The sequence below is a fragment of the Bactrocera oleae genome, chromosome 3 (assembly GCF_042242935.1).
Source record: "Bactrocera oleae isolate idBacOlea1 chromosome 3, idBacOlea1, whole genome shotgun sequence".
Lineage (NCBI taxonomy): Eukaryota > Metazoa > Arthropoda > Insecta > Diptera > Tephritidae > Bactrocera > Bactrocera oleae.
The window spans coordinates 23,932,871-23,955,953 of NC_091537.1; the positions used below are offsets into that span (position 1 = coordinate 23,932,871).

Genomic DNA, 23,083 nt, shown 5'->3' on the forward strand with positions numbered 1-23,083 from the left:
CGAAACGACAAAACAGAAAATAAAAAGCCACATTGAGGCCTTTGCGAAAATAAGTGAGTCTCAAAAACACACTCAACAGACACAAAAAACTGCTCGTACTCAAATTACACTCCATGTGAAGCCGCCAATTCAAATTCCACACTACTTAAACGTTTTCGACTATTATTCTCGCGGGAAACTATTTTATTTTCGTTGTAGTGATTTGGCGATTTTTTACGCCATAGAGCGTGTAGCGAAAATAATGATAAGAAAAAACAAACTAAAAATATGTAGGTAAGGAAGAGTTAAGTTCGGATGTAATCTAACATGTTATACTCTCGCTATTTTCAAGGACCAAAAGTCGGCCATGACCCCTTTAGAAATACCTATTGTATAGTATGGTATATATTTTGTAGATGAGTAAACATCAATCAGAGAATAAAAGTCACTATATTAGTTATATGAGGTTTAGATCAAGGTTTATACCGATTTCATTTATATTCAGCGCTAAACCACATTAAGAGAAATTTTCCACTTAATTTCATTAAATTATCACACATTTTGACCGCTTTAAAATCAGATGAAAACTCAAGATAGATGGAAATATATATTCTGTATATTGGGGCTAGAAGAATATCTAAACTGATTGCATAAACTTTTCACATTACTCAAGTATACACGAGAATATGTTCTCACGCAATTTTTTTAAGGTAATTCTCACACACACCCGCATAATTGGCTTAAAGTCTGCTGTACCAACGAAAATCATTATACAAATATGTAGTATATCGGAACTAAGGTAATGCACGAACCAATTTCACACATTTTCGACACTAATCTATAGTATATCCATTTTTATACCTTCACTTAATACTCCTATCTTACATATTGACCGATATATATTGTACGACATAAAATCAACCGGAGTTCAAAAATATTTACATATATAATTTTTGACGCGAGATGAATTACCCAAAAGCCATTATTCTTGGAATTCAACTGGTCTCGTCATCCTGATCATTTATACTTATATAACTGCATATTCGTCGAACAAAACTATTATACTTTGTAGCAACATGTTGCTAGAGTATAAATATCTAAACGCTTGTTGCAATTTTTTATTGTTTAAAAGCTTAGGTGCGCCGCCTTAACCGCCTTAAACTAGGAGAAACGTAAAACGTAAAAAATCATCACGTGTTTACCTCCGACTCAACATATTTGACCTTTGGCTTTTGCAAGTCAGACAATCGCAAAATGAAATTGACTGGAGCGAACGAAGTGCACGAGCAAGTTGAAAATATGAATGCACATATATACCTATTGTATATACTTTGTATATTCGAGTATATAGCTGTGTATGGCTTCTAGGTGACCAGCAATCAAGCTGGAACTTTAATTGCGAGTGTATGCGGGCGAACCTTCCCAACCTGTAGATGCCTTATCGTAGGCCCTCCACCGCCACATACCCAAACTGGTTTGACCATTGGATCTGTATACCCGTAAGTATGTATGAATATAACGCGAAATCTCCATAGCTCGTACCTTCGTTAGTGGGCTTTGTCGACATTGTAGCGAAATTTGCTGCTTGTCTTCTATTGTTTCTCGGTACAGTTTTGTTTCCTTTTCTATTTCTTGGTGTATCTGATCAATTTCCTGGTAATTGCTTGTGTGTGTTTGGGCTTAGTCACCATTCTGACGCAAAGACTCGTTTCAGGGTTTTTTCTATTTTCTTATTTTGTCAATTTCTTTTCATCATTTTAGTGTTTTCTACACTTTTTTGTGTTCTATTTTTGACTTCGTTCGTATCACTTCATGAATTGCCACTAATTGACGTAAAATTGTTTGAGTAAGTGCAAACAATTCATCTTCTGAATGCCTTATTTAATGACATATAAATGTTGGCACTTTCACTTTGCACTTGTTTTTGTTTTATATATTGTCGAAGTACCTTTCTGCAAAATATTAACGAAGGTATAAATCACATTAGACTATTTGAGCACCAAAATTGTGTTAGAGAGTGGAATATAGGCAAGTAAAGTCTCCCTCCTTTAGATGAGGAAGCACACAGAAAGTAGAAGTCTTACCACTTCAGCGACACAGTACAAGCTTGTACACGCGTCGTTCTTAATCGGAAATTATGTAGAATAAACTCTGACTTTTCAGAAACGCTTTGATTAGGATTTTTCAGATTAAGATTTCAATTAACTCCAGACTTTTCGTGTACTAACTTCATAGAACGCTTTTTACGTTATTTAAAAATTTTCTCCTCCGGCTTTCACAACCTCTCCGATACTTATTGAAAAATACAGAATGATAGAAATAGAGGTTTGAGACAGTTTCATTTCTTTTTTTTAGAAGAATTTACAGAAAAATGCAGAAAGTTCGTAGAGAACCGTTATCTGATAATTCGTCATGCTCAGAGGAAAATAATCGGAACTGTAAATCATTCCGATGAAAATGTTTTGGGCTGTGGGCTCCTTAAACTAGCTGAAACTACTGACCTGGTAATCGTATATACACATGTTCACACATACGGGTTGGTTGAAAAGTCTCTGCACTCGAAAGGAAAAAATACTGTTTTTGGTACGAAATATACTTTTTTATTCAATATAATCTCCTTTAACTTCAATACACTTATTCCAATAATCCTCCAATAATTTTATGCCATCCCTATTATGACCTATAATGGCTTTCTGGAAGCTCTGCAAAGGGGTCTACGGCTGTAATAACTTCTTCATTCGACAAAAAACGCTTTCCACGCATTAATTGTTTCAGGTTTCTGAAGAGATAGTAGTCGCTGGGAGCCAAATCTGGTGAATACGGTGGATGCTCAAGCAATTCGTACTTTAATTCGTTTAATTTTGTCATGTTAAAACACCTTTGTGAACAGGCATTATCATATGAAAAATGATTTTTTGTGCTTCCAACCAGGTCTTTTCTCACGAATTTTTTCAATCAGCTGATCCAAAAGCCTGCAATAACATTCAGAGTTGATTGTTTAACCGTTTTGCAGATAATCAATCAACAAAATTCCTTTTGCATCCCAAAACGCTGATGCCGTAACCTGCTAATAGTTGTAACTTCACCTTCTAACTTTACTAACTTTTAAAACTTGCTTAATAATTTCTAGTGTTGTTGCGGCTTTTGGTCGTCCTTCGCGTCTATCATCTTCAAGCCTAGTACGACCACGTTTAAATTCACAATTTTTTTCCATATTAATTGACACGTCAACTTCAAATGGCTTGTAAACAAAGTATTAATCGACAGAATAATAGCGGCAAAAAGTTCTATGTAGCGAACTGCATGTAGGAGTCACGGTATATTAGCGGTAAAATTGGCCAGTTAATTATATTTCACTGAAAAGGGTTTATCAAAACTTCAAATATTATGAAAGTAATATATAAGCATATAAAACATGGGCGAGTTATATAGACCTCATATAGTTAGTTATATCGAAAAATTAATTCTTCCATTTTATTTATTTCTTCATTAGATAAGAAATTTTTTTTTAAATATTCTTTGAGAATTTTTAATCGGTAAAAACAAAATTAAGTAAGTATTAGTATTAAGTAAGTAATTAATAAAGACAAATAAGGAGGACTAAGTTCGGGTTGTAATGTGCAAGCATCTAACCCAGGAAAATACCATCAGGTGTAGGCCAAACTAAATAACAAAAAATTTTGCGTAAGAATTTAGCATTCATGATATTAGGGATATGAGATTTAGGCCAAGGTCTAGACCAACTCCATTCATATGCACACTAAACTACATTATTTTTAAGAAATATACTTAATTTTATTAAAATATCATACACATATTTTGTGAAATAAGCAGTAATATATTCAATATTATACATTCAATTAATTTTGCTAAGACATATCTTACTTGTTAGCTGATATAACACTATAAATTTAACCAGAAATTTTAAATTCGTATATTAGGTATATTGGGGCTAAGGCGATCTCATATTGATCAGTATATATATGTAGTATAAAGTCAAGAGGAAGTTCGAAAATCTTTCTATTAGATATATGGGGTTAGGGGAAGTATTGAACCCATGTTATCAATTTTTGCTATCACGACAGACTTTCATTAAGTTACCTCACAGATTGAACGATATTTTCGGTAAAAAGTCAGTCATAGGCACCGAGGGTCAAATATTAATTTGGACATGATATAACTTAAATACATTTTTTTAAAACGTCATTGGCACGAGATTTATGTATACACCGTAAATGGAAAGAATCATACGGAATATAAAATTTGTTACATGGGATGTTAGCTTGGGTGTAGCCCAATATCACCTATTTTCGCAACGTAGCATAACAAAGTCAAAATAATTTTATGCGGAAAATTTGGTAGAAATTGGTGAATTAGTTCCTGAGATATGGGATTTCACCCAAGGTGCAATTTTTACACCTGCTCCCATGAAACCCTCCGCAATAATTTGGTTGTCAAATTTAATTTCTCTGACGCATTTACTTATTGAAACATCGGAATTTTAAAGGTATTCAACATGACCTATATGGTGAATAGACGTGGTTTGTGAGATAGGCACATCAAACTTATTACAGGATGGGACCAAGCCCAGTTTCTAAAAAGTTTTAAACCACAGATACCCATTCATACTCCGATACCCATCATATGTATCAAAGTTCATCAAGATATCTCTATCTTTAAGCAAGTTATGGCTGGCAAGGACAGACGGATGGACAGACAGTCACTCAGAATTCAACTCGTAATGTCATCCTGATCATATATTATATATATAGAATTTTATATCTCCCTCGATTAGTTTTAGGTGTTACAAGCAACCATTACGTTAACAAAACTAATATACTGTGTAGCAACATGTTGCAAGAGTATAACAAGGCGCTTTATACAGCCGTCTCTTGCCTTCTAAGAGTTAGCGTTGTCTGACTCAGCCGGGAAGAATGTAAATTGCGATAATACTTCTATTTGAAGCACATACTTACAGCCCTCGAGTGCGGCTAAAAATGCCTTTATTTTTATTATCTTTTAGTGAAGTAACTGAACGACATTGGGCGATGAGCATAATCAACACTTGTATGCACACACATACGAACATGTATATACATATATAGTAAGTATAATCACGCATGTAAACACGCATTGTGTACTTATCCATAAGCGCATTACTTTTTGAACATAAAAGTCACAATCTTGGTGCATAAATACGTATCACATTTAAAAGGCAATGAAGTGTTAATATTTGAAAAAACAAAAGCGCTATATACACATACACACACTCACATATACGTATAATATACTCTTGAGTGATGCATCAACTAGTCAGGAAATATATCAGTTTTCAACTAGGAAACTCGTGGAATCAAATTTGTTGGAGAAATATTATCAATATCTTATAGAACGAATTAATAATCAGTTATTTTATTTGTCCGCAGGTTTGCTGCATAATCTAACTAATTTTTTTTTTAAAACGCTTTTATTAGCTTCACCTATTTGTTTGTATGTATACTCCCTATATAACGGTTTTCTTAAAAACCACTAAAAGTATGATAGATCAATAACTAAATGTACCAGAGTGCACCGATCTGATCATTCATATTCCAGTATAAAAAATAAAGCATCAATTATTATAACGGTATAAAACTTTGCACGAAGAGTGCCTTTAAAGTGTGCCACCTTATGATCAAAAATTTACCAAATCGAATCAAAACTGTTCAAGCCCCTAGGTATCAAATATGCGGAGCCCAACCTATTGTTGACTTTTTACCGAAAATATCATTTAGATATTGTGTGAGTTATTTAATTGAAATTCGGAGAGAGTCCTTTTCTAATAATAGTATGCCTTAATGTCCAAAGTGGATTGAATCGGCTCAATACTTCCCTTAGCACCCAAGTAGCTAATATAATATAAAGATTTTCGAACTTTCGGGTGACTTTATACCGCATATATCAACCAATATATGAGTTATTTCAATAAAAATTAGAGATCGTGTTTTTCTAACAACAGTGTATCTTTGTACTTAAAATAGATAAAATTGGACGAAAACTTGCCCACATAGCTAATATCAGGATTTTAGAACATTCTAATGATGGTATGTGAGGTACCTTAATGAAACCCTGAGCGCATTTCTTTAGTCTGTGCCATGTTAGTCGTATGTGGTATTGGCAAAAATTGGATCAATACTACCTTCAACTCCCTACACTAAACAACAAATTTTTATACCGAATATGTTGGTCAGTGAGTATTATTTATATATAAAATTGCAAAATATGTTCTCGAGTTTACCTGAGCAATGTCAAAATTAATGCAATAATGCTATCGCCAATATACCACGTATAATGATTTCCGTCTTTCTACCTATCTTTTAACCGTTTAGGTTGGTTAAACCGTGTGATATTTTAATGAAATTAAATGGACAAGTTTTCTTTAAAATTAAGTGGTTTAGCGCTGAATAGAATGAAATATATATTATTGGTCATATTCCTAATATAATGTAATATATATTAAATTTAGCCTCTTCGGTCGAGTTACTATCGCACACATATATCTCATTTGAATATGTTTTTAATATAATTTTAGCTGTGGCGAACTAAAATATAGCAATACAATTAAGTCTGTCTCTCTTAAGTTTATGATCTTCTATATACCATAAGTCAAGATGATACCAAATTTGATTGTAATTTATTCACGATTTCTTCGACAAATGGATGTTTGATTCTTTCGCAACATTTTTTAATATAACGTTTTGCCATATCTGAAGGCATTTGATTCTTGCAAGTTTCAAGAATATAAAATGTTCGGTTACACCCCAACTTAGCTCTTCCTTACTTGTTTTATTTTAAATAAATATATTTTTCTTTTTTTTACTTAATTTCGGAAAAAACCCTAATTTTCAATTAAAAATTTTTACGTTAACATATCAGATTTTTTTTCAATGCCAGTAAACTTTATATTTGCTGAAATCCCTTCTTTCTGAAGACATAAAAACTATATGCATTACTATGGCAAATTTTCTCAAAAACTGCATAAAAAGACGTGGGGTCTATAGGGCTGTGCTTTGATTTCCAACTGTTGATTTAACTGTAGGGTAGACAAAGCAAATTTTGAGCCATAAGTTCATGGTTAACACAAAAAATTACTTATAAATCCAATATAATAATATAATCTATGTATATAATATTTCATAGTTCATAGCTATACTTTGAACGAAGAATAACATGTATTTAAAAGACGATATACAAGTGTATAGAATTACCGTTTTATAGTACACAATTTAAATGAAAATTTTTCTATTTATGTGATTTTATGGGTTTCCTGCATTATTCACACCGCAGTATGCGTCCCGGTTTCGTCAACCGATCGGTGGTTGAATACTTAATATTAATGAGTACTTGAGTGATTACTTGTGTCACGTTAATCACTAGCATATTCATATCAGTGGAGTAATTATTTGAAATGGAAGTTTAAAAGAGAGTTAGAGACTCTGGCGTTTTTCGCGGAACTTGGATCACGTAAAACTGAATACTAATACTGACAATTTGTGTATCGTCGAATTTGAATTATTAACTTCACGCACAACTTTTCAAAAATAAAACTTTCCTTCGAAAGTTTTTTTAAGATTAATGTAAGTCAATAATATTAAAAATTGTTCTAAAGCTATATAAAACTAACCTCGCATTTACTAGTGTTGACTTGAATCTATTTCCAGTTATACCTACCATATCAACTTTACAAGCATTCAAATTCATCCAAGTGACAGCAATTATACTCAATAACAAAACAGTTATAAATAGTAAATTAAATATTTTTTTGTCAAAAGTACACAAGCATACAACTGTCTACAACATCTACACATATTTACTCATTTCTATCAGTGAGTACACTGAAATACAACTGTGAAATAACTGGTTAGAAAACAGAAATAACTCAATAACGATTTTATTAGGCAAGTGTAAATTTTTTATTCAATTTATATACAATTAAGTACCGTATATACCTAGAGTATACCATAAACGCATACATACATAGCTATAAATTCGAAATGTAATAACAATAAAACTGCAATTTTATTGCTTTTATAATCAGAGGCTTATGCACGACTAATAAGTTATAAACTAAAACTAACAAGTAAGAAAGGGCTAAGTTCGGATGTAATCGAACATTTTATACGCCCTCTTTAAAAAAAAATTTTAACTACAGATGGCTTGTATCTTATTGCGGAGCTTAGTTATGGCAATTTATTTGTTTTTGATAGATGGCATTTCGTGGGCGTGGCAGTGGTCCGATTGCGCCCATCTGCAATACCAACCGTCTTACGGTACCAAGAAACATGTGTACCAAGTTTCATAAAGATATCTCAATTTTTACTCAAGTTACAGCTTGCACGGACAGACGGACAAACAGACAGTCACCCGGATTGCAACTCGTCTCTCCATCCTGATCAATTATATATACATAACTCTATATCTAACTCGATTATTTTTAGGTGATACAAACAACGGTTAGGTAAACAAAACTATTATACTCTGTAGCAAGAAGTTGCGAGAGTATAAAAATACCTGAAAGCTTAAGAGTAACTACCCTTAAAGCCAAATTTTGTACCCTGAATAAGGTAAATTATGTTTGCCACGATGTTTGTAACACTCAGACTCGTCGGAGACCATATAAAGTATATGTATGTAATATATACATATAAAGGATCAGCATAAGGAGCTGAGTCGATTTAGCCATGTCCGTCTGTATGCCCCTCTATCTATTGAAACCACACATATTTTCCAAGCTAAATTTATTCCATATGACTAGATATATACATAGGTACATGCCTGTGCTACCTTGACAACGGAATAAAAACAGTTGCAACTTGTAAAATACTTGTAAGAGTCTATCAACATCATCTTATTGACATTTATTGACTTGATTATAATATTCACCAAATAAGTGAGAGATAATTAATCTACTGTCTTTACACATACTATATATATATAAGGGTGACAACCTAGACGTTTGACAAAAAGTTAGTGGGAACGTAAAGTGTCGGTAAAAGCTTATGTAAGAAAAATTCATGATACCATCAATAGAATGTATTAATTATAGGCAAATATAAAAGTAAATTGACATAGCAATTGTTTGTGTGTGGTAAATTTGGCTGACAAATGACTAAGTTGTTGGCTATTTAAATTCGGTTTGGTCTCTTCATTGACAATATGAAGAAAATTCTTGGTTAATTGTGCAATTGAATTGCAATTGACATTCTACTCGTACTCTAACCTCCCCCAGACCTAATTCTTAAAGTGAGGATATTTCATTAAAAATAGGCCACTGTGGGATTACGCGACAACAAGACCTTAAGAAGATCTACTTACATACCTTTGAATTGATCAACAAAATTTACTACCTGAATATTCCCCTATTACTCATACAAGTATTTTATAGACTCGTCGATCTCAGTGTTGACATTGACAACCAACTAAATAAGCAAACACTGATAAAGGTTCGCTCAATAGCTTTTAGCGAATATATTTGAATCCCTATTAAATTTCTAAATCTTATTTCTTTTCTTTTCATTCTAGCATCATCAATCAATCCGAATTCACCCACGAAAAAATTCGAAATTTAGTAGAGCCTATTTTTGAAGTAGGAAAAATCACAGTATGTTAATATCAAAGTTAAACAAAGCGTAAACATAGAATACTTATATAATTTTATGTAATACATTATAAATAAAAGGTGTGTGTTTATTGCACGTAACAGCAATCCCTGCACACTTGTGTCGTCAAAGCAATATTCCTAGCAAAATTCGCTAAAATTAATATGCCATAATTCCGGAGTATACTTGGCGTCTATACTAAGAAGTATTACAGTTAGTTACATAGAAGCAAGTAATTATGGGCGCTTGTTTGGAGCAGGTGTGCTGGCAATTTGGTGTTGATTGGTGGGCGTGTGGTACACATGTGAATAAAAACTCAAACGAGAACATAAACTGTAAGCCAAGGTGCCACAAAGTACAACAAGTAATCCATGTAGCCATGTGTATATGTATTTACATATGCATAGAAACACGCAAAAGAAGGAACAAGAAACAGTTAGATAAAGCGCCGGGTCCGCACTAACTAACCAACTAGTGCAAAAATCGAGCAGATTGGAGCAGTTGAAACTCACATAAATATGTTGCTCCTTTCCAATATGTGTGAAAACCCTTGTATTAATTTCGTTAGGAACTAGCTGCCTTGTAGTTGATAAGGGTTTAAAATTTAAAATATTTGAGCATTTCTTCAGTGAAAATATTGCTGATCCAAAGATCGCACTTAGACTAATATGCAGTCCTTTGTGAAGCCATAAAATTAGAACTCCTGCGTCCTGTACGATTCCTGTCATCCATACTCATCTAATCACAAAGTGACTTGATGCAATTCTTTAACCAGCCCTGAACACACAATTAGTAAAAATCTAAGTGTTGGCTATCAAAGATACTAAAGTAGACGCGCTGTAGTTCAAACAGTTTAAAACTACATTTTGATAATTTAAACTTTATAGTATGTATTTTTAAAGTATAATAATGCAATGAGCGATATCTTTTATATTTAAAAAAGACTCAATCGGGCAAAGGAAATTTTTTTTTCTGTGTATGTTTGTCTATTTCATTAAAAGAATTTCTAATGGATTATGAAATCATATTTTTGAATTATCACAGCGCAGGACACATTCTAAAAAGACAGGCTATTTAAGCCTTTATATTAAGACAATTCGATAAAAGAAACCTTGCGGTAGCTTTCAACTATATCGACTTACTGCCGGGTATAATCATGTACATATGGATGTGTGTGCACATGTAGGTGTTTTATCTCGAGGCACTTGTTTCAAATGAAAATTGCAACAATCCAAGGCAAACTTTTTAATCTTATTTACAAAACTTGTATACTTTATCCAAACACCGGAAGTAGAAAAAGTAATTTACAACACAAAAATAAGAACTACAGTCGCTAGCTTGCATAAAATGTGCACAGTATTTCAGTGGAAATATTTTAAAACAACAAATAAGCCTTTCCACGCCAAAGTTTCCAGTAATTTAAATTCAGTAAGGCTTTTAAATATATGCATCATAACATTTCGGTTATTATTTGGTAATTTTCTAACATCGAAGTTATAATTTGGGTAATATTTGAAAATAATATTCATATATGCAGATGCAGAGATCATTAAATATGACTGTTAACAACAGTATGTAATGATTTATTATAACGGATGTTTATCGAAAACTTAATACATTAAATCAACAAAGTTTGTCGAATAATTTTAAATTTAATGATATTTGCTAATACAGTCATTCCTTAATTTTCCGAAATATATTATTATACCCTGAACAGGGTATATTAAGTTTGCCACGAAATTTGTAGCACCTAGAAGAAAACGTCGGAGACCCTATAAACGAGCATGACGAGCTTAATTCATTGAGCAATGTCCGTCTGTCTGTACGTCTGTCCATTTGTCTATTTGTGAACTAGTCTCTCAGTCTTTGGGATATCGATCTGAAATTTTGCACACGTCCGCTTTTCTCTAATAAGCTCCTCATTTGTCGGAACGGCCGATATTGGACCACTATAGCTTATAGCAGCCATACAAACTGAACGATCGGAATCAAGTGATTGTATGGAAAACTTTTTTATTTGACAATATATCTGCATAAAACTTGGCATGGGTTATTGCCGAAATCAATAGAGCAAACTACGAGAAAATTCTTCACATCGGACCACTATAGCATTTAGCTGCCATACAAACTGGCCGATCAAAATAAAGTTTGTGTAACAAATATTTTCTATTTGTGAAGGGCATTATAGGTTTGGTGCAACCGAAGTTAACGGTTTTTTTTTGTTTTCATTTTGCCTTCTAACAAAATCAAGCTACTCTCTCTGATAGCAGCCTACTTCTTGGCGCCGTAACACCCCCACAGTCTTTACCGATTTCATAATAGATTCAATGTACTTGTTGTGGAATGAATGCTTTCTCTGGTAAATATAAAACAACAGTTATAGTAAAATAATCTCTACATAACATACAAACCACAAATAACTTGCGAAGACGCCATTATCGCAGATATTTCCGCTTCATTGAAGCAACTCTCACGAAGATAAGCAAAACTAAAACAACAACCATCTCAAGAAAAAAATAATGAATAAAATATTTTCGGCACGAAAATCGGCAGCGATTTTATTATGCTCTTGCTGGTAGCAGAATTTAATGAACACGTTGCCCACATTTGCGAATATGTTATGTGTATGTGCATCCGCCAGGAAGTCTGTCTATCTGTGTCAATATGTAAATTTAATAATTGAAAAACAAAATAAAGGCAAGAAATATAGATGAGTGTATAATTATAAGAAAATCAGTTTAAAGAAGAGCGTGTGTACAGATAAAATAATATAGGTTTTAATTATGCACTGACACAAAGATACATGTAGATATGTAAAATTGTATGTACTTAATATAACAGAAAACTTTGACAGCATTCGTAGCAAGCAACATCACTTTTATCGACATGTATCGCTTTTAATTACTCTTATTACAATTATAAATATACGTCAACATTTAAAAATAAATACATGGCTCCCAGTGACGAATATATAATTGTCTGATAAGGTTAGGGTGAACCTTAAATTATTAAAAATCTCCTTAGTGTACCATATTATTTGAGAGCTTCAAATGAAATCAGAGCTTAGTTATTTCTACATTCAATAATGTTTCCCATATATGAACTGAATTTTAGCTAGTCTGAGTAAACTTCCCTAATCCAAGTGCGGAAGCAGCAGCATCGTTGTATTAAGTTTGCGATATTTTTTCAGAAGAATAATCAGAATTTACCCAACAAAAATTAGTGTTATATCGATTTCCAACCAAAACTTATCTCCTCAAATGAAAATTAATATCTTCACTAATCCTGAATGTTCTTATGTATACATAAAGTTTGTAACACCCAAAAGGAAACGTCGGAGACCCTATAAAGTATATATAATATATAAATGTTCAGCGTAATGAGCTGAATTGTTTTAGTCATGTGCGTCTAGTCCCTGAGTTTATGAGATATCGATCTGAAATTCGACACATGTTTTTTTCTTCCCAACAAGCTGCTAATTTGTCGAAACCATTAATATCGGACCACTATAGCATGTAGCTGTCATACAAACTGAACGATTACGTCCTTTTTTATTTGTGAAGAGTGTCTTAAATCTACTTTAAAACCCGACAGATGTTTCGTATAGAGTGTGTTTACATTATACGACAAACACTGACATTTCTCCAAAATTTTTAAAAATTTTGCATAAATATATTTCTGTTGCTTTAAGTTGAACAAACGTTTACCGTTCTCTTCATATTCAAATACACCTTTTTCAGTATCGGTTTTGTATAAGAGTTGATTTACCAAAAAAAATGAGTAAGGCGATATGTAGCGGGATAACTCCTGACAATATTAATATCTGACAATATTAATATCTTTGAGAAAATTTCATTAGAGCACTTTAAACTCATTCTAGTACCTGAAAGCGAACAATCAGTACCACCAAAGTACCAAAGTAAGCCTCCAAAGGTTTATACATTTTTCTCAAATTTAAAATATTCAAAACACGAAACTTTACACACACATATGTAACTATTAACAAAAGCATCATATGCTCGTTGACAAATAAATTGTGCAATACATTTCGCCCTTGCAATTTTAAAAGTGGAAGCCTGCCGAAAGACGCACTAATTAACTCATAAGCACTTCCAAAAACTTAAGTTGTACTTAAAAAAATTTCGAAATGTAAAGCGAACTCAATTTTCAGAACTACAAAAATGTTGGTTATTTATTTTCAAGCGAAATATGCGTGGGGAGAATCGAGAGAAGAATGGAGTTCTTTGAGTTTTATGGCCGGGGTAGACTTGAAAAAACTTGTTTTCAGCTTGTATTTATTTTTACATGCTACGCATTTGTATATGATTTTGGAATAATTATAGAATTTAATGATTTCCATACACATTTTCAAGTTGTCAACGGCTGTTGACTTGTCCATATATTTATTTAAAGTGCTTTGTAGAACAAAGTATACCAAACTTGTTAGCAATATAAACTCAGTGAACTTGACCCAGAATATACATACGAGTACAAGTCTAAACTTTTTGAGTACCTTATATAAATAAACACACATACGTCATATATACGAGTTTCTAGGCGTTCGACAAGTGAAAATTAGTTTCTCTACACTTTTTGTATACTTCTTTTGACTTCTTTTGAAGCTTGTGCATTTGTTGTATTCCATTACAACGGTATTTGCAATACGTTTTTATGTATTCTACAAATGTAACTGAAGCATTTTGTAACTGTCAATATTAACTCGCTATTATGCCCACCGCTTTTTCGTGACGCATTTCCGCTCCGAGAGACGCGCTTCTACCAAAGCTGCACAAAACCACTTGACTCACTGTGTCACACACTTTTGTTTTTGTATATACCTACACTCATATGTACAATACTCATATTGTTTGTACAAACATCTCTACTATCTGCCTGCCTCACTGAACTAGTTCTTTTTAAGTTTTTTAAGCGGCTTATGCGATATTCTTTGCGCTGTCATTTGGAGGCTTCTGTCTGTCCCGTCTTTTATCGATACACTGTTCAATATACTTACAGTCATGCACTTGTGTTGGCATCTTTCGTTGACCTGTGCCACATAATGACCCAATTCACTTTGAATGCATTGAGCTGGATGCCGGCTTTGAAGTCGGCCGTCGACAGAGGTCATTCCCGCCGCGTTCAAGTTATTTGTACAGCAGTTATGAATATATAAATAAATATATATAAGCATACATCTGTATAGTAAAAGGGCCAACTACAGCGTTATTGAAGTGAAGTGAAAGAGAAATTGGATTAAGTGTTTTTGTGTCCTCTATGGATTCAGCGCCGTAAGCTTGTAGCGGCCCCGCGCCTTCCAATTTAGCGACCCGTCGAAAAGTTATTCTGTGGCATTTATTTTTAATAAATAACTTTCCGAGAGCTTATAAAATAAAATGTAAATCCAAATTTCATTGCCGGACTTAAGGTTCGTGGGTGCTTAAGAATTTATTGAAGTAGTGCTCGCTAAAAATGAAGTGAAGCGAAGAATCTGCATGAGGTCGAAGGGAAAACCGAAACTTTTCTGATTATGTATTCACTGTCCATCAAGATAAGTGCTCGCATTCGGAAAAATACCAACTAAGCTTAAAGAAGGAGGTATCACGCTGCTTAGCGTGGTAAATGAAATAATGTAGTCCACAAACGAGTATCCAACTCGCTGATGCAAAGGCTACGAAGAGAACAAGCTGGTTTTCGCCCACTTTACCTCTGCTTTATCGATTTTGAAAAAGCACATTCGACACTCTAAAACATGATGCAATATGGCGAGCCCTTGCATGCAAAGAGGTGCCAGAAAAAATGATCTCCCTCATAACGGAATTGTACTTATTGAATAATAGCGTCGAAGTTCAAACTGGTGTAAGACAAGGCTGTGTTTTATCACCGCTCTTATGTAACTTAGTGCTTGACCCTGTAATGCGAGAAGCATGCGCAGGTATTGAATCAGGTTTGAATGACCGTTTGGAAGATCTAAACTATGTTGACGACATCTGTCTACTGTCACATAAATATTCAGATATATCACCAAAACTTCAAGCGGCAAGCAACGTTGGGGCACAAACCAGTCTAAAAATTAACGTCATAAAGACTAAGGCAATGAGAATCAACACCACCTCCAGATCACTGGCAGACCGCTGGAAGAAGTGGATGAATTCCATTATCTCGGTAGCATTATTTCAAAAACCGGCGAGTTAGCAGCATACACCGCCGCATTTGGTGTGCTAGACAAGGTATGGAGAGCAACGTATATATCAAGACGCACGAAGTTGAAAATATTCGATGCTAATGCAAAATCAGTCACGCTGTCTCCGCAAGATTACGCAGATATTACTGCCAAACGTTATAAGTAAAGCTAATCAAACAAACACCTGTCTACAATTAAATACATCGCCGTAAATGAAATAGATCAGGCACAGGTAACGTAAGCCCCAAGACGACATCACAAGAACAGCATTAGAATGGAATCCTTAAGGGAACCGCAGACGAGGGAGAACAGGCAATAAGTGGAGGCGACAAGTCGAAGCAGAATTGCAGGAAACAGGCTGTTACTGTAGACAAATCGAATTTCTAACATTAAATAAACTTAAATTATCGAGGCCCTGTGTTCCACCTAGGAACTCTGGCAAAGAAAAAAAATATATATATATACTTATATTGTCTAAAGCAACGGTATAATCTCCGAAACATTTTTTCATAGAAAGTGGCAAACTTAATATACCCTGTTTCGGGTATAAAAATGCATATGTGAAGGTCTTCGATGCAACCGAAGTTAACATTTTTTTTTTATTATTTATCAATATATAAATGAAATTAATATCTGTGAATATATATCTGTGAATACCTATATATATACACTTGAACCTTAATATTGAAGATACGTAAGAACAAAATTAATTTGAAACTTAAATACACATGAAAGTAATTCGATAACTTTTTCAAAGATTTCCACCTTACGCCATGGTAGATAGACAATTATTTTATGGTAAACTACAACCAACACATACATAGCATAAGCTATCAACCTTTCAATGCAACCAACTTTAGCGGTGATTTTCAATTTGCCTTCAATTTACACACTTCTTAGGTTCGCACTTAAGCAAGCTCATAACTTTGCTTGCCTTGTAAGCAAGTGGGTGCGTATGTGCGTTCGGGCGCTTTTAATGGCGTCCGCGAGTTATAGAATCGCCTGCACGCATGCTTACTCTCATGCAGTGTTCTACAGGCGGCAACAAGCACGACAACGGTGTTGACACCGGTGACTGTGATAGGTATGCAAGCTATGCTATCTTAAGTAAACTTTGTTATCTTTCGTATGGCCCAAATATTTCACTTTATTCATTGAGGCAATGTTTGATGTTATGACTGAGCGGAGGTATGCATGTGTGTATGTACGTGCATACTTTGTAATCAAGTGATAGTGACTAGTATTATAAAACAAAAAAGACCGCAGTGAATACTTGAGTATATTACAAAGGGTTATGAGGGGTAACGGCGACCACCACCAGGAAGTGAAAACCTCTCAGCATTAGCCGAGAAGCACAAATGCGGATTTGGGGCTATCATGTCTATAAATAAAAAACAACCAATCGAATGTTAAAAAACCTTTCCTTAAAGCAACAACACAACAATTGAACTTATTCCACACATAAATAGGTTTATACTTGATTGCAAGTAAATAAAGTGTGGCAAAAGAAGAACGTTGGAAAAAATTGCCTAACCAACCTAAAAAATTGCTTCAAATTATTATCTCAATATCGCTTATTTCTTATTTCTTAAAACCCACGAGACAAGTGAAAAATAAAGTCCAATTTGTGAGCCGAACATTTTGAGCATTTTCATTTAGTTTTTCCATTTACTTCACATAAACTTCGTGCGGTTCACTGTCAGACGTTTGCTTGGTTCTTCCCGGCCACTCTTGGCATGTGGTTAACCAACTTCAAATTGCGGCAAATAATCAAAATATATTACGGTAAAAAAGGTTGTAAAAAACCAACAAAGTTCAGTGATGAAAGGGACAAGAGCGTATGAGCGGATAGCAATCTAATGAACCAGAGCAATGTCAGTTAATAACGTTTCAGATGAGTTGCTCTTAGGCAGACTTACGTAATACTCGTAAATGGCTTACAACAAAAGCAACAGCATTCCATAAGGTACAATACTCGTTTAGCACTCAATATAAACCTTCAGTAAACAAATAAGTATGTATGTACAGTGTTGTGCAAAAAGTTTCGTTGTGTAAAGTTGTTCAGTTGAAAATATGAAAAAAGTCAAAAACGACAACATCACAGATAAATAGATAAATGGAAACATAGCACTTTAGGCAAAACTAAATGTATGTGCCATCAATGTGTGGCAGGCAATTCAATAACCGAGCGCAACAACTCATCGCCGTCAACGAATTTTTTGATTGCAACGTTCTAACATTCTTTCGGTAAATGGTAAATAAAAGATACGCGCGGCTACACGGTTATATCACAGTTAACATCCCGTACAGCATTCCGAGATAAAGCAGAACACCATATTTCGCCGTTTACCGAAGAAATGCTTTTCTGCAAGACTTGTTCGTATTTTATATCATTTCAGGTTTTTTGCATTGTGATATTTTCATAGAATTTTATTTAGCTTGCTCTTCTCAAAGTTCATTTCTTCGTTTTGACTTCTTCGTTAGAATCTGCAAGACACTTGAAAAGCATAATATTTTCAGCATTTTCGGTTGTTGTGAACCGGTTTACACATGCGGAGCACAATGCTTAACAATTTCAAGTTACTTACCATACCTACTTGCTCTGCGCTGCTTGAACTTGAAATGCCCTGTTGGGAAAACTGAAACTTTTCGTTTTAGGAAAGATGTTTTTGGACATATTGATTATTGCTATAAATCCGTACTAATGAATATATTGGGAATCCTGTCAAATAAACATGGTGTACATAGATCAAGAAAATTACTAGTTCATAATTAAAATATCTGATCATAAACGAAACGAAAAACACCAAATTTTTCTTAAAATTTTGGAGAAGTGGTACTTTTCGACCACAATTGATACACGCGAACTAGTTAGTCCCTCAATTTTCCAGATATCGATCTGAAATTTTACACACGTCTTTTTCACCCGAAGAAGCTGCTCATTTACGAAATCGCCGATAACGAATCACTATAGCATATAGCTGCCATACAAACTAATCGGTCGAAATCCAGTCTTTGTATGGAAAACTTTTTTATTTGACAAGATATCTTCACAAATTTGATATCGATTATTGCCTGCAGCAACGCTACAATCTCCTAACATATTGCTTAGATCGGACCCATATAGCTTAGAGCTGCCTACAAACCGGCCGATCAAAATCAGAATATGGATCTTTTTTCCCCTTTTTAGCTATAAAAAATGTACCTGTGAAGGGTACTACAGCTTCGGTGCAGCCGAAGTTAACGTTTTTTTAACCCCTTTACTTTCAGCTTTGTAAATATTCCCTGATTTGAAGCTTTTAAATAATATAGGTACTTAGTTACTTTCTTATAGTACGTAAGCAAGTTCCTAAACTAAATCCAGAATAATAGAAAATTAGATTACGACAGCTTCGTTGCGTTACTTTTTTGAGGTTCATTTGGTAAATAAATTCTTTAGTTTCTGAAGTCATGAACGGAAGATATGTTCATTGTTTAACTATGCAAGTTTGAAAATTCGTTTTTTTTTTATCAAAACAAATCTGTGTATGTAAATCTAGATATATAAAATTGTACAATATTAGAGCTTTAGTCTGTGGTGAGTTCATTTTCCAATAAAAGTTTTTCTTGAGATCATATGCTATTAGCAATTTATGTTTCCTGTTGAAGTTCCACAGTATTTCTTCTAAAGAGTAAAACGGAAAAAAATATATATGATACATTATTATTCGCTACTTCGCTGCAATATTAAGTCATTAACCCTAATCGTTTGCTAAAGCGGAAAGTCTAAATGTACAATCAGCGGTTCTGAAAGTAGCAATTTACGATCAAATGTATTTTGGTATATTATGTACATATTTATGTAAACAGAGAACTGTATATAATATGATTAATTAATAATTTTAAGTACATTCGACTTTAAGCTGAGATCAAAGTCATTTTTACTTCAATTCAATGATATTTATTCGTTAAAGTGTCGGTATAAAGCAGCAAGAAAGTATTGGCAAATTTTGGACAAATTGTATCCAGCGGCTATTATGTAAAACTGAGCCGAAAACAAATGCTGCAATTTAATTGAGCTGTCAAAATTTTTACCCGATTAGCGCTAGTACCAAGCTAACTGCTGTCCCTAAATAAAAGCGGCAGCGGTAAATTACTGTCAAAAATTGCTCATGCCCATAGATTTTGTATGGCGCATACCTAACTAAACACGGCGACAATGCTAACCGTAGAAAAATTAGATTTTGACAGCGCTTTAAGAAGTAAAGTTGGCAGAAATCGAAAAAATTTTAACTTTTCTGAAAAATTTCTCGAAGCGCGATGTTTAATGCTTGTACAAATGGATGTAAGTACTATAAATAAATTAATTCGTTTTATTTTGTTTTGTTTTGTTAATTGTATATGTTAACGCTGAGCGGTAAAAAAACGCGCCACTCGACGCTTTTATTTAGGGACGGCAGTAACCAGTTCCTTGCCATCCTAGGTTGTAAATATTGTATTATAACACAATGTTAGGCGGAAAAAACCATTTTAGCTCCTTTTCCACTTATATTAATTTATGCTACGTAAATAAATGTGAGCAATTTTAAAGTTATTCACTTACCAAGTAGCAAAAGTAAAACGAGCGTTGATCCGATGTATTTGCTTGATTTTCGTTCGTGCAGTTATAGAAATTTAATCTGGAATATAAAGTAGATAAAATACATTGTATGATTATTAAATATATAACCGGTTTGAGATTTGCATTAAATGGTTACATGCGTTTCGTCGAGCAAATAGCGGCCTATTTTATATATATATACAAGTATATTTTTTTTTTTCATTTAAAAATAAATAAATAATAAATAATAAATATAAATATAATATTTTAATCAAACTTTTTGTTATCCCAATCATTTCCGGCAGTCCCACGGAAAAAGAAGCTATAATACCCTACACAAATACAAAAGATTCCATACAAGATTTTGGTAGGTCAATTTGTATGGTAGCTATGTAATATGCTGTAGCGGTCCGATCTAAAAAAATTTCGTCAAGATACTTTGTCAAATAAAAAACTTTTCTATACAAGAACTTGCTTTCTATTGTTCAGTTTGTATGTCATATTATACTTAAAGACGATAGCGAAAATATGTACTTTATGTAAAAATATAGTGTAAATTGGAATAAAACGAATAATTATTATTCACCATCACCATCAAATGATTTTTCTCACAATCGTTGTGAAGACTACCAATTCTTCAGTACCAGTAAATTTTATAGTTTTGTTTAACCTCTTGACAGCTTCTACAATAGTTATTATATGGTGTTCACAGTCTACTGGTATGTCTACCAATTAGACAGTGACGTTTGACTGCTTGTCAAGCAAGTTAAGGATTTACTCGACCGAGACTCAGCTATATCTATAACATGTTTGTCGATTTAATATCTACAAGTAGCCAGAGGCATATATTTTCCCTCTTTTTCGGAGTCCTATTATAGGATGGTGCTTGCTCTGGCTTGTTCATCTGCTTCACAGTTTCCAGATAAAGGCATTATTTCAGTATTTTTGATCAAACCCCAAGAGACTTTGGTGGTTTCAAAGCCGCTTGGCTATCTTTATATAAAAATATATTTCTTGTTGTGAGCACAGTTACCATAACAAGAAGGCCTACTTTAATTGCTGTGAACTCCGCTTGGCAGACACTGAAGTGATCTGATAGTCGGAAGGCGATTCTGGTATGTAATTTTGCTAAAATGACACCACCTCGAACTCCATTCTCTAGTTTGGACGCATCCGAATAGATACCAGCAAATTAAGATCGCCAAATTTCTATTTCTGAAGTTAGCAGCTCGTCAACAGTGTAAACATAATTATATTACTTTGTCTACAATATCATAATAAAAACTCTGTTTGAACAAGACTTCATTCGCAAATCGATAATAGTTTAAATAAGCTATGACGACTCCACGCTATACCTCTTCTAGCGGTTCCAACGGAAAAATAACGGTAGTTTAGCGCTACAAATCAACATTCATAAAATCAAAAACTTCAAATAATTCCCACAACAATATGGTATGAGATTTGTTACTCAAATATGTTTGTATTTATATAAGTATAAGTATATACATGTATAAATAAATACATATATACGCCATTTACATCTTTTGAAACGCAATTGCTAATTTATACAAATTAATTTTCTTTATTCAATTGAAAAATTATACAAATCGTCAAAAATACAATAAAGCGAGACATGGTCAAAACAGACATAGCAGCAAACAGGAGAGTTATACAGAGATGAAAAATTACAAATACACCGAGCAAAAATTTGCCAGATATTTCTAACGTTTGACCGCACCTCGATAGAGATGGGAAAAGCCAAGGGAAACAGAAAATTGGAGAAGAAGAACTAACAGCGGCAACTCCAGAGAAAAGATGTTACAAATAACTTTCTTTCTACGAATAACTTTCTTCATACGAGTCGATAGGTATGTATAAATGTCCAAGCGGCTCTTTATGGGTTTATGCGTTCAGCGCTTATGTAACAATAAAGAGTTATTGTAAATCTAAAAAGCTTAGCCAAACATGATCCAGCATTTTTGGTTGAGTACACTCTCACAAAGTTAAGAAAAACCTGACTTTTTGACATATACACACATATATATGTATGTACAGTATTAAAATATATTTTTATACTCTCGCAACCTGTTGCTACAGAGTATAATAGTTTTGTTCACCTAACGGTTGTTTGTATCACCCAAAACTAATCGAGTTAGATATAGGGTTATATATATATAAATGATCAGGATGACGAGACAAGTTGAAATCCGGGTGACTGGCTGTCCGTCCGTCCGTGCAAGCTCTAACTTGAGTAAAAATTGAGATATCTTTATGAAACTTGGTAGACATGTTTCTTGGTACCGTGAGACGGTTGGTATTGCAGATGCCATTAATCAAAAACAAATAACTTGCCATAACTAAGCTCCGCAATAAGATACAAGACTGTTATTTGGTACACAGGATCACATTAGGGAGGGGCATCTGCAGTTAAAACTTTTTTTTTAAAAGTGGGCGTGGTCCCGCCTCTAATAGGTTTAATGTGCATATCTCCTAAACCGCTAATGCTATAATAACAAAATTCACTAGAAGCAAATGTTTTTAGCACTTCTATTGACGGTGTGAAAATAGTTGAAATCGGGTGGCAACTTCGCCCACTCCCCATATAACGGTACTGTTAAAAACTACTAAAAGCGCGATAAATCAAGCATTAAACACGCCAGAGACAATAAATTTTATCTCTGGGATGGTATGAAATGACTTTATGGG

At 33.7% G+C, this 23,083-nt stretch overlaps 1 protein-coding gene across 4 annotated transcripts in view; it reads right to left on the minus strand.

Moving 5' to 3' along the window:
- Nucleotides 1-23,083, minus strand: part of MESR3 (misexpression suppressor of ras 3) — a 126,374-nt gene that overhangs the window by 89,715 nt on the left and 13,576 nt on the right. For all 4 annotated transcript variants that reach the window (XR_011395072.1, XM_070106283.1, XM_070106282.1 and 1 more), the window contains exon 2: nucleotides 20,381-20,456. The gene's annotated coding sequence lies outside the window, so the exon portion shown is untranslated. The remainder of the gene's footprint in view (nucleotides 1-20,380; nucleotides 20,457-23,083) is intronic.